Here is an 11,681-nt window from a genome sequence, read left to right as displayed (position 1 = left end):
TGATAGTCCTGTTGTCTTGGACTTTGCGATGAGTGACCATAATTGTGTCACCATGGTATTAACTATTTGGGGCCATAAAGTATTGGCTGCTAAACCTGTGGTTACTGATATTGTTACAATTAGACCTAATGGCCACATGATTAAGTGGAGGGGAGATAACTCTGAAAACCTTCTGACTAAGATTGTGGTAGCCTGTTTACCAAACCTCTACAGCTGCCTAGACATTAATACTGACTCAAGGGGCATTTTGTTAAGCTTTAGTCAGATTAATGCCCAAGTTGTTAATATTATGACTATAACTAAGCCTAGCAATAGGAAACAGAGGACTGGATGGTTTGACACCGCTTGTTTGGAGTCATTACGAAAGTTAAAGAAGGCATTAGCTATTAGACCCAGAGATAGGCTGATTATTACAAATTTGAGAGCTAATTATAAGGGGCAGATAAAGCGTAGGAAGCATGAATTGCAGGAGGAAGCGTGGGATAAGCTGACTAGGGCCATTGAACTCTCAGACAGTAAACTTTTCTGGGACACTGTTAACTGCCCCTTCCTCATGAGCGATAACATGCCATGCCTCACTGCTTTAGTTAGCGAGGCGTGTTGGGTCTCACATTTTACAAGTATTTTTGACCCGGAAGGATTGGGCAATTCACTGACCACGGTGACCAACCAGTGGCCCATTGTTCCACTATGCATTACTGTCTCAGAGGTTGAGCTTGCTATCAGACGCAGTAAGGGCGGGAAAGCGCCAGGTCCGGATGGGGTGCCCATCGACCTCTACAAGGCCGATACCAAATTATGGGGCCCCGTCCTGATCAAGGTGTTTAATGCGGCAGTTGATGAAAGCACTCCACTTACTTGGGGTGAATCCATAATCATCCCTATATACAAAAAGGGAGATAGGTCGAATGCGAAGAACTTCCGACCTATATCCCTTTCAGACTTGTCACTTAAAACGATGAGTCGAGTATTGTTGGCCAGGTTGGAGGAGTGGGCAGAAGCCGGTGGTATCCTCGCGAAGTCCAAGTTTGGGTTCCGCAAAGGTCTGGGAACTATAGAACAGTGTATTAACCTAGACCTTTAGACCTTCTAATAGGAAAGTACACACGCGCTAAGCAGGGGTCGCTGTTCCTCTGCTTTGCGGACCTTAGCAGCGCGTTTGACCTCGTCGACCATGCATTGCTATGGTCGACACTACTAGAACAAGGCGCCCCACCTGGGATCATTTATTGTTTGGCCAGATTATATTCAAAATTATCTGCCAACTGCCAACATAAGATATGGTCAAGGGGGAGAATGTACGAACAGCATCCATGTTAATTTGGGTATTCGACAACGGTGCGTTCTCGCGCCCCTCCTTTTCTCCCTCTTTATAAATGCGATTGATACCGAACTAAAGCAGGTCAACTCAGACGCCCCACAAGTTGACGGTCTGCCCATCCCGGTCCTGCTTTATGCCGATGATTCGGTGCTTTTATCTAGAACCCCATGTGGCCTGCAGAGGCTAATGGACAAGTTTGCAGGGTTTATCAAGGGCAGGAAGATAAAAATCAATAATGCCAAAACATTCATCATGCAGTGTGGGAATAAAATGAGGAAGTCGAAATCATTCTATATAGAGGATAAAAAAATGGAAATTGTAAAAAAATTCTGTTATTTAGGGATCACGTTTAGTAGTAATGGTATGTGGCCCCAAGAGATAATTAATGTGAAGGCCAAAATGTCTAAAAGTGCCCACGGAATCTTCAAATTTGCGACTAAACTTGGGGATCGTCGTATCCAAGACATGCTGCACATCTACCGTTGTAGATGTGTGTCATTCGCACTATATGGATCCGGCGTTTGGGGACACAGCAGGCATATGGATCTACAGGTCGAGGAAAATGTTTTTATCAAAAGATTGTTATGTTTACCAAAATCAGCCTCGAATGAGATCTCACACCGGGAATTGGGTTTGGATTTTTTGTCTGACCTAATTAGCCTAAGGCCCCTGATGGTGTGGAGAGCAGTCTGGATGAAGGAAGAAACTGGTTTTACCAGGAGTATTAGTGATTGCCTTCTCCTTGACAAGTACTCACTGATTCCATGGATCCATTATGTTGTGGTAACAGCTAAAGACATGTTTAACCTAGATGTCAAGGCTGACCCCGATTGTTTTTCCGATATCCCCAAGAATGAGTTAAAGCGTCGTTATATGAGTAAGAAAACGTACCTTCGGATAGATGTAAATATGTTGTCAACAACGTCACAATTTTATTTCTCCAATGTGGTGTCACTTGGCTTCCAAAATTATCTGAGGATTGTCACTAGACCATCCCACCGGTTTGTCCTCACTAGACTACGACTAGGAATAGTCCACCATTTGGTGGCCTTCCCTCATATGAAAAATCATCCTTCCTCCCCTGCCCTTGTGACATGGTTACTAAGCAGAGCACTGTGCACTTTTTACTTATCTGCGACCTTTACTTGCATTTCCGAATTATGTACTTGAAACCATTATTAACCACTTCAGCGCTAATGACAAGGGTAACTCGTCATGGACTTTCCATTGATTTCAATGGAAAGTCAATGGAAGCTCATCAGGTGCCTTAGCAGCCAAGTGGTTAAAAAAAAAGGCTGTAACAATGACAAAATCAGCAATGAGCCTATTGTTCTCCCTAGAGGATCCAGATGTATGTTTTTTCACTGCTGTATTTATTTTAAAATCAATGGCCATTAGAAAAAGTATGGTTTTTTAACTCTTTTCAAGTCTTATCCTTAAGTGCTGTACTATGTTTACATCTCTGTTATGTTTTCTATTTTTGTACTTCTGTATTGGTATTTTTAAGTGATATTATTAATAGAGTGTATTTCGAGGAATGTATACTGCACATATTTTGTATGCTTTTATGATTGTTTTGTGAAATAATCGAATAAAGCTTTCAAACTGAACTGCCTCTGAGATAAACCTGTCTGCTCGTGCCAAGCTACCAAGGGGGTGAACAGGGGTTATTAAGGAGTGTAATCCCCTTATCCTGACTTAGAAGTAAGGGTCCCTATTTGGACCAGGGGGATAACCATTGCCAACTAGAGACCCCCAGATCTAACAGTATTGTAGAATTTCCTGAGATAAGGTGCCGTTTCAAAAGTATCAGTTTCTAAATGAAACTGTAACAAAGTCTGTGTAGAGCTCATATTTACCCCAGTAATGTCAAACATTTCAACTCACTGGGCTGGGTTGTGAGACATAGTCACAATACATGCTTCACTGTTGCACTTTCCCGCCTGGAAGCAGGCACTTCAACAGTGATCACTTACTACAAGGCTATACACTCTCAACGCCAATAGGAATCCACGACACATGGGAGTGGGGTAAGAGGGGGTGTCAGGGGGAGAGGGGGCACGAGCGGGCTGTTGTGGGGGTGTGTGGAGCCTGATTGATCAAAAAGTCTCACAACACAATGCAACAAGACAACTTGCTGCTCTGCGTTGCATGACAGGGAGAGAGCAAGAATGAGCCATATCTATTAAGATATGACACTCATTCCTGCTCTCTCTCTGTGCTGGTGTACTGAGTGCTGCCTAGTGCCGAGACAGGCACCCGTGTGCCGTGGTGCCTGTGTTACAAACAGGATTGTTTATGTGCTGGAAGGGACACATTCCTGCACAAAAACTATCCTAGGAGGCACGTTCCTCTCTCTACGTGTGCTGCAGAACACAAGACAGTGATTTGCGCAGTTTTGTATTACTCTGGATTTATAAAGCCAGGCAGAGCCACGCAAGGTGGCTTTGTGTAGCTTAGTAAATCCCACCAAAGAGCTTACATTGCCATGGGTCACCATGCATGACACAGGAGCTTTATACATCTGGGACCAGGAATCTGTCTTTCATTGTATGACCAACTCTGTATAATTCTCTCGAGAGGGTGGTGTGAGATAGCAGCACACCACATAGTATTGTGGCTATGGCAATTTGAAGCTGCTTTCTGCTTTGCCCAGTTCCTGCTCAGAGCAAATCTCTGTTTACAGCACATTTGGAAATCACAGCTATAGAAATAAATCCTCATCATGCAGTGCCTCACATCGCTGTCACTGATGCTTGCACACAGGATGTCAATCCCTCACTGCAGGCTATATCAAATTAAAGGGTTTACTCCACCAGTATTGATGAGGCAGCAATGGCTGCTAATTTGCGAGCTGTTACTTAACACCTCTTGTGCAATTCAGCAAAATTGTGTGGCTACTGACTGGAATAATGCAGAAATGTGGAACCAAAATATACAATAGGGTTGACTAAATTATGCATCGAGAACATTCAATCTATGTTGCAAATAACGCGATTCTAGGCAAGCTATTCAGTACACTTTGTGGGATCATTAAGCTATTTTGCAATGATGTGAACCTCAATAATGAGGTGAAGGGAGCCACCCTCCAACCCAAGTGGAACTTACGGCATGTGTGCACATATTAATTGGGCCTAAATAAGCATCCACATTTTACAAGTGAACTGCAGTGAGAAGCATCAGTTTTTATAAGGTTCTTTGCTGGGTATCTGCAAAACTCATACCTCTGACCCTCACACAGAAAACAACGACTGCTCACACATGGGTGCACCATTGAGTAAAGTTTGCCCACAAACAGTGCTGTCACACAAGGATACAAATAATTTGAGGGGGCGTTGATCACATCTCTGCCCACGGGCCACCCAAGCATCAGACGCTTAAGCCACGGTTTTCCTTTCTCTTAAATTGATGGAGCGAGATAGAAAACAAAATTTTGTTTAAACTCGCAAAGTCACATTTCCATAACATGAATAAAATTATTAATGATTTGTGATATGTCGTACTAATACAACTTAGATTAAACTTTACACGTGGGGGGACTAACATGTGTGCTCATAAACGTGCATATTTGTTGCATCTTTTTGTTCGTGCAAAATAATAAAATAATTTATTGTTTTCGTTTTTGTCATTACTAACTGCTGCAAACTTAAAATAAGCATGTGCTTGTTTTGCTTTTCCTTGTCTGTGTGATGTCATTTCTACTATTCTAGGTGCATATGGGTCTCATAGAAAAACGGAGACTGGTAAATATAAACGCTGCTTTATTTGTTTGCAATGGCTAGGTAACATTTTGATTAATCGGGTGGGTTAATTAATTAGTAAACCATGGGGTGGATACAGAATCTACATTATTTCTTACATTAATACTTTTCTTGTGTTTGTTTTATACTAGAAAACATAAGTTGCCTGCTTTTGGGCCTAGTTATTTGAGCCGCAGGAAAAGAGCTGATCTATAATTCTGCAGAAAGTCACGAGACGCCCATTCTGAATTAAAACGTTTATTGAAGCTGCATTCACAAAGCAAAAACTGATGAGCTGACATCATTCTGTCGGACATGGCCAAGGTCGAAAGTGAACTTTTTGTCAGTCCTTAACTTGGCATCCGCGGAAGTTGTACTGAAAGGCTATGGAAGCTGCGAGGATGACTTAATACAAAGTTGCAATCGCAGGAAGTTTCTGGCTTCACGTGGAAGAGACAATGGTCTTTGTAAGACATGATTTTGTGGAACTTTTTAAGAATCGGGTGACATGTCACTTGTCACTCTCAGCCAATGGGACGTCGAGGATTTCTGAAAATTTTCCTTTGCTAGTTTAGTTAGCGTAGAAAGGTATAAAAAGTCATGCCCTTAGGGTTGGGCTGGCTGCTGCTTTCTGACTTTCCGATGAGGGTGATATGCTGCTGGACTTTGCGTGGAGCACGTAAGAATCCTCAAAGATCTTTACTTTAATTTCTGTCTATTTAGCTGAGTTAGGGAAATAGGTTTTAGAAATGCTAAACTTTATATAATTTCTTTAAATTGATTCAATTGCTTAAATTGTATTTTTCTCATATTTCTTACCATCATGCTTGCTATATTGCATATAAATTTCATTTATAAAACTTTCAACTTATATACCATAAAATAGAAAATAAAATCTTACTTTTGACAAACAAGCTGGTCTTGGTTATTCAGAAGTGTAGGTTACCTTTAGCTAGATCACGTCGCCTATGGTGGTCGTTTAAATGATTGGGTTTTATTCTAATGACAATATTCTTTCTGCAAATGTATAAATATGTATATAGTGTGTAGATAATGTATATATAGATTTATTCTGACCACCTGATTCAGTAGGCCCAAAATATATCAGGTTCATAAATGGGTCCATATTTAATATAGAATTTTGTTTATAGGTTATGTAGTTGGGTAGCATAGTTTATGATATATTTTCTATAGCCCGCTGGATCAATTCTCTGGTAGCAGAGGATGGTTGCTAGGAGGTAACCAAGGTAATATGTTGGTTGCTAAGAGTTACGTCATGGTATGGAAATAGGATCGATGTTTTAACACATGTTAAGTTCGTTTTTCGTGCCTATCTGTAAGCTATACCGGTATAGATTGTGTGGCGAGAATTTAGTCACGCAAGCCATCTGTTCAGTTTGTAGTGATATCGCCGAGTATCACAAGAGGTATCGCCGTGTACCATAGTGTTGTCGCCGAGCAGCACAGTTATAGGGCTAGGTCTGAATCTTGTATAGTGAGGATTTTCTAAGAAATCAAAGCAGCATGAGAATAGGGACAAAGTGCCTTCCATAAAACTCACTGTGATGAGAGTATTAGTTATTTCCGAGCTTGAGTGAAGGGTAAATTTAACGTCGGTGCATGATTATCTATAAACAGGTTAGAGTCCTGTACGGGTACATGTTTCATATCTATAAACAGGTGAGAGCCCTGTACGGATAACGTCGTTGTTTTGCTAACGGTGCATGAATTCTATAAACAGGTGAGAGTCCTGTACGGATTTCATGTGTGTTTGAATTTAGGGAATTTTCCGTGTAAAAGTGCGAGTTTGAATTGTATTTTATGTTCAAGTGGAACTCTTAGAACTTTCACTTCGTGGTGGGTTCAGAGCAAAGCGAGTTCATAATTATACGTGTTAGAAGGGTGGGGTAAGGTTACTCTACTGACAATTGAATATTATCCTTAGTGTGAATAGCGCCGTCTATTCCGAAGTGTGGATACTTGAATGTATGTAAACTATCCTAATTAGTGAAACGAACAGATGTTGTCTTTATAGTCATTGTTAAGAATTAATTTACACTGAAATTACACTGAAAAGTGTCCTTAAAATGGCGCTGTGAAAAGATTCTGTGAAGGAGGGGTAAGCGCCAGGAGTGAGAAGCGAGAAACCGCAGCTGCTGTGTACGTCACAGGGCCGCGCTGGGATTGGGTGACCTACGTCACAGGTTGTATTCTGATTGGCTCCTGAGTCTCTGACGGCCTGTGAGCTGATTGGTCCTTCGAAAATTCTCCAAATTTATTGGTCGAGCTGAAAAGTGACGTAGCTCAACTGCCATTGGCTTGTTGGTGTGTTTCGCGCACGGATTGGTTGTTTCGCGGAACATCCCGGAAATATTTTACGAACAATTTTGTGAATTAAATTTAACTTTTAAAGATGAGTTATCATTTTAAACATGTTGAGAAAAGGACAACATTATTTCAGAAATTTAAGAATTTATTTTCACCCGACAAGAAAATCGAAACGCGAGGTGGTAAACTACTTCATAAGTATAAAACACCTGCAGCGTACATGGAAGGTGAATACGGATATCATACTGTCTTATGGTTCGACAGTTGGAAACGTTATACTAAAAACGACGGTGTTTTAGCTTGGCCTGATGATGGTTCATTTAATGTAAGAGTTTTAAGAAATTTACGAGAGAAAATGAATGCTCTTGTTCCAAAACCGAGACCAACTCAATTTGAAGCTTTAGTTGAGTGGGAAGACGAGATGTATCAGTTACAAAGAGAAGCTAGTGGAATTAAAAGACCTTCTAAAAATCCATCATGGAAAAGAGAAACTCATGAAGATAGATTGCGAATGTGGAGACAGGGAAACATGAGTGAAGGATTGTATTTAATTCATGAAATGGTAATGGGTTCTCCTACAGGAAAATCTATGGAAAGTGAATCTGAGGATGCAGTTATGGAAGAAATATATACAACTGCTAGAAAGAAACAGCCTAATCAGCCTTTGAGACCTCCTAGATCATGGTCTACTCCGGTGGTTTCTACTGAAACTTCACCGAGTGCACCTCCAATTAGTGAAGCTCCTAAACTTTATCCAAATAATAGTGAAATCACTGAAACACCTAGAAGATCAGAATTTGAGAATGCTCGAAATGAAGGCAGACATTTTTCAATGACTCCAAGAGCAAGGGAACCTCCAAAAGATTATGCAAGAGAGACAAGAAATGTTGAGGATGTTGATTATAATGAATATTTAAGGTCTAAAGAAGAATTAATTAAAAGAATGACAAAAGGCATGGAAGCTGTCACAGTTCCAGTAACAATAGGTCCTGTTCAGCCTGTATTTGATCAAAGAGATACAAACAAAAATGGATTAACTATTCCTTTAAATACAGAAATTCAAAAGCCTACTGAAAAATTTTATTCAGACTTGACTGAATTAAACACTTCTAGATCGAGAATGCCTGATTTAACCTTTAATGAGGAGTTATCTCCAAAAACACCAATGGGTGCTATGTCAGATGTAGGAAGTCCTGAAGTCAGGGTAACCACACCAAAACTTGATGTGGCCAAATTAAAAGCGAATATAGAAGAATTAATAATTGGAACAATTGGTCCAGATAGTTTAAATTACTATCGGGATGATGAACTACTATTCATTTGCAAAAGTATTCAGTGGAAAACGAAAAATAAATATGATCAATTAGAGGATCTAGCTGCAGAACTTGAAATCGATGTAAGTAAACAAAAGAATTTTGCAAAACATTACAGATTAGATTTTTCAGAAAGTGACATTGAGAGTTTGAACTCAATGGGAAGAATAGTTCACATTAAAGATTTGATTGTCTATATCAAAAAGCTAGGAGAACTGAACAAATGGAGAGTGAAATGGACCAAAAGGAAGGAAGATGAAAGATTAGAAAAATTGTCAAAACAATTTCCAATGAGAGAAGTTGCAGGTGGAGGATATGTTCATGTCCCATGGTCGAGACAAGACATTCTGTTATTCACAAATGACTTTCCAAAATTAAGAGAGAAACCAGTTGAGTGGTACAGGCAAGTCGATAGATTTATTAAGGTGTCAAAAGTTCTGTGGATTGATTTGGATGGATTTTTTGACATTGTAGTTCCATCTGATCTTTGGACAGAATGTAAAATATCTATTAGTTGGCCAAAAGCAGAACCTGAGCGAATTAAAGAAACAGGTGCCCCAAATCCACTTGTAATGGATTTCTATGAGAAAGTAATTGTTTGGATGAAAAACAAAATTCCTCCCAAAGAAGTTGATTGGGTTAAAATAGAAAGAACAGAACAGGAAACAAAAGAATCAGTTCATTCTTTTTATGAAAGACTATTGTTAATCTTTAAACAATACAGTGGTTATGAAAAATTAGATGAAAAAGACATGAGTCATTTTATCTATAGATTTGTTTATGGACTAAAACCTGAAATTGGAGAAATGATCAGAACTAGTATTGTCGGATGGCAAGCACTATCTGTAGATGATATTCTAAGAAAAGCAAAATATTGTAGCGATGAATTAGAAGTAAAACAGAAGAAGCTGAAGGAAAAAGCCATGTGGGCTCAGGTAAAGGTGGCTGAGCAACAAATTGCCAGCATGGGAAATAAGAACACTAATTTTGTTCAAACTGGAAATACAAACCAGATACAAGGAAAGTTTAAAGGTAATAATTTCCCAAAGAAATTTAGCCCAAAGATAGAAGAGCTGAAACAAAGATTACCTTGTTTTAATTGTGGCGAAATTGGACATTGGAGGGACGAGTGTCCTCATCCTCCTAGAAACTCAAAGAATCCCTTATTGAATCCACAGATGCAGAATGGTGTTAACCTACAGCAACAGCTACAGATGCAACAGGGGTTAAATGAATTTAATATTCAGCGACAGTTACAACAACAGCAACAACAACAGGTGAATAATCGTCAAGACCAATTGCCACAACCACCTTTTCCGAATTGTGGGGGAGTTCAAAAATATAATCCAAACGTGGGATTTCAGGGATGTGAACAGGTAATAAAACCACAAAAACAGCAAAAGCAGCAAAAGGTTCAAATGCAAAATGCTTCACAACAATTTTTATTAACAGAAAGTCAAGACAGTGATTCTGATGATTATTGCTGACGGTGCCCGAGAGAGGAGGAAGAGTGTGTTGTTGGAGCCACTCTTGAGGTTGACCAGTCTGGTCCTTATGTAAACGGGAAAGTTAATGATGTAGATATCACTTTTCTAGTGGACACTGGTGCTACCCGTTCTACTGTTAGATCAGTGGAAATTGAAAACCTACCTCTCTCTGGGGATACCATCCAAGTTGTGGGAGTAAGTAATCAGCAAATTAAAACAGACTTAACTGATCCAGTACCAGTTGAAATTGGAAATTACAGAGACAAACACAGATTTGTGGTTTGTAATAGTAGTCCAGTAAATCTATTAGGTAGAGACATCCTATGTAAAATGAATTGTAGAATATATTGTTCTCCTGAAGGAGTTGAGTTACAAACAATGGAGGAAGATGGTTTGTATAGAATGACAATGATGATGATGGAAGCAGAAGAAACAAAATTGTTTCCTGCATTTGAAGAAAAGGATTTACCTGAAGAGCTAAAGGAAACAGTGAAATCTGAAATATGGGATTTTACTGGGAATGAAATGGGTCTGATGAAAAACGTAGATCCTGTTAAAATTGCATTGAAACAGGGAATAGAATTTCCAAACACTCCACAGTATAAAATGAAAACAGAGACAATTGAAGGTATTACACCTATAATTGAAAAGTTAATCAAGCAAGGTGTATTAAAGGAAATGAAGAGTAGCTCTTGTAATTCACCAATTATGGGAGTTAAAAAGTCTAACGGAACATTTAGGATCGTACAAGATTTGAGAAAGGTTAATCAAATTGTCATTCCATGTTGTCCTGTGGTTCCAAATCCAGCAGTAATTCTATTTCAGATTCCACATGATGCTGAATGGTACACAGTTATTGACCTTTGCAATGCATTCTTTACTGTTCCATTACACCCAGACAGTTATGAAATCTTTGCTTTCAGATTCCAAGGTAAGACCCTTGGATGGACAAGAATCCCTCAGGGCTATACTGAAAGTCCTTCAATCTTTAATGAATTGTTAAAAAGATCATTAGAAGATTTAGACTTACCAGGTAGGTCTACATTGGTGCAATATATTGACGATTTGTTAATAGCTGCAAAGACAAGAGAAAATTGTGTAACCGACACAATAATTCTGTTAAATCGCCTTGCAGAAGAAGGACATAAAGTGTCCCCAGCAAAACTACAGTTTTGCAAACAAGAAGTAAAATATCTTGGTCACAGAATTGCAAAGGGAAAAAGACAAGTAACAATAGAGAGAATAAAAATGATTCAAGCAATGTTACCGCCAAGAACACAAAGACAGGTCAGAATGTTCCTGGGAATGGTAGGTTACTGTCGACAATGGATAAGTGGATTTTCAGTAATTGCAAAACCACTACAAAGACTGACCAAATCAGATGTAAAAGATCCAATTATTCTCAATGATGCTGAGATGGAATCTTTTGAGAACCTGAAAAAGAGCTTATGCCAAGCTCCTGCTTTGGGTATGCCAAATTATGAGAAAGATT

The sequence above is a fragment of the Lissotriton helveticus genome, chromosome 8 (assembly GCF_964261635.1).
Source record: "Lissotriton helveticus chromosome 8, aLisHel1.1, whole genome shotgun sequence".
Lineage (NCBI taxonomy): Eukaryota > Metazoa > Chordata > Amphibia > Caudata > Salamandridae > Lissotriton > Lissotriton helveticus.
This window is presented reverse-complemented; position numbering follows the sequence as displayed.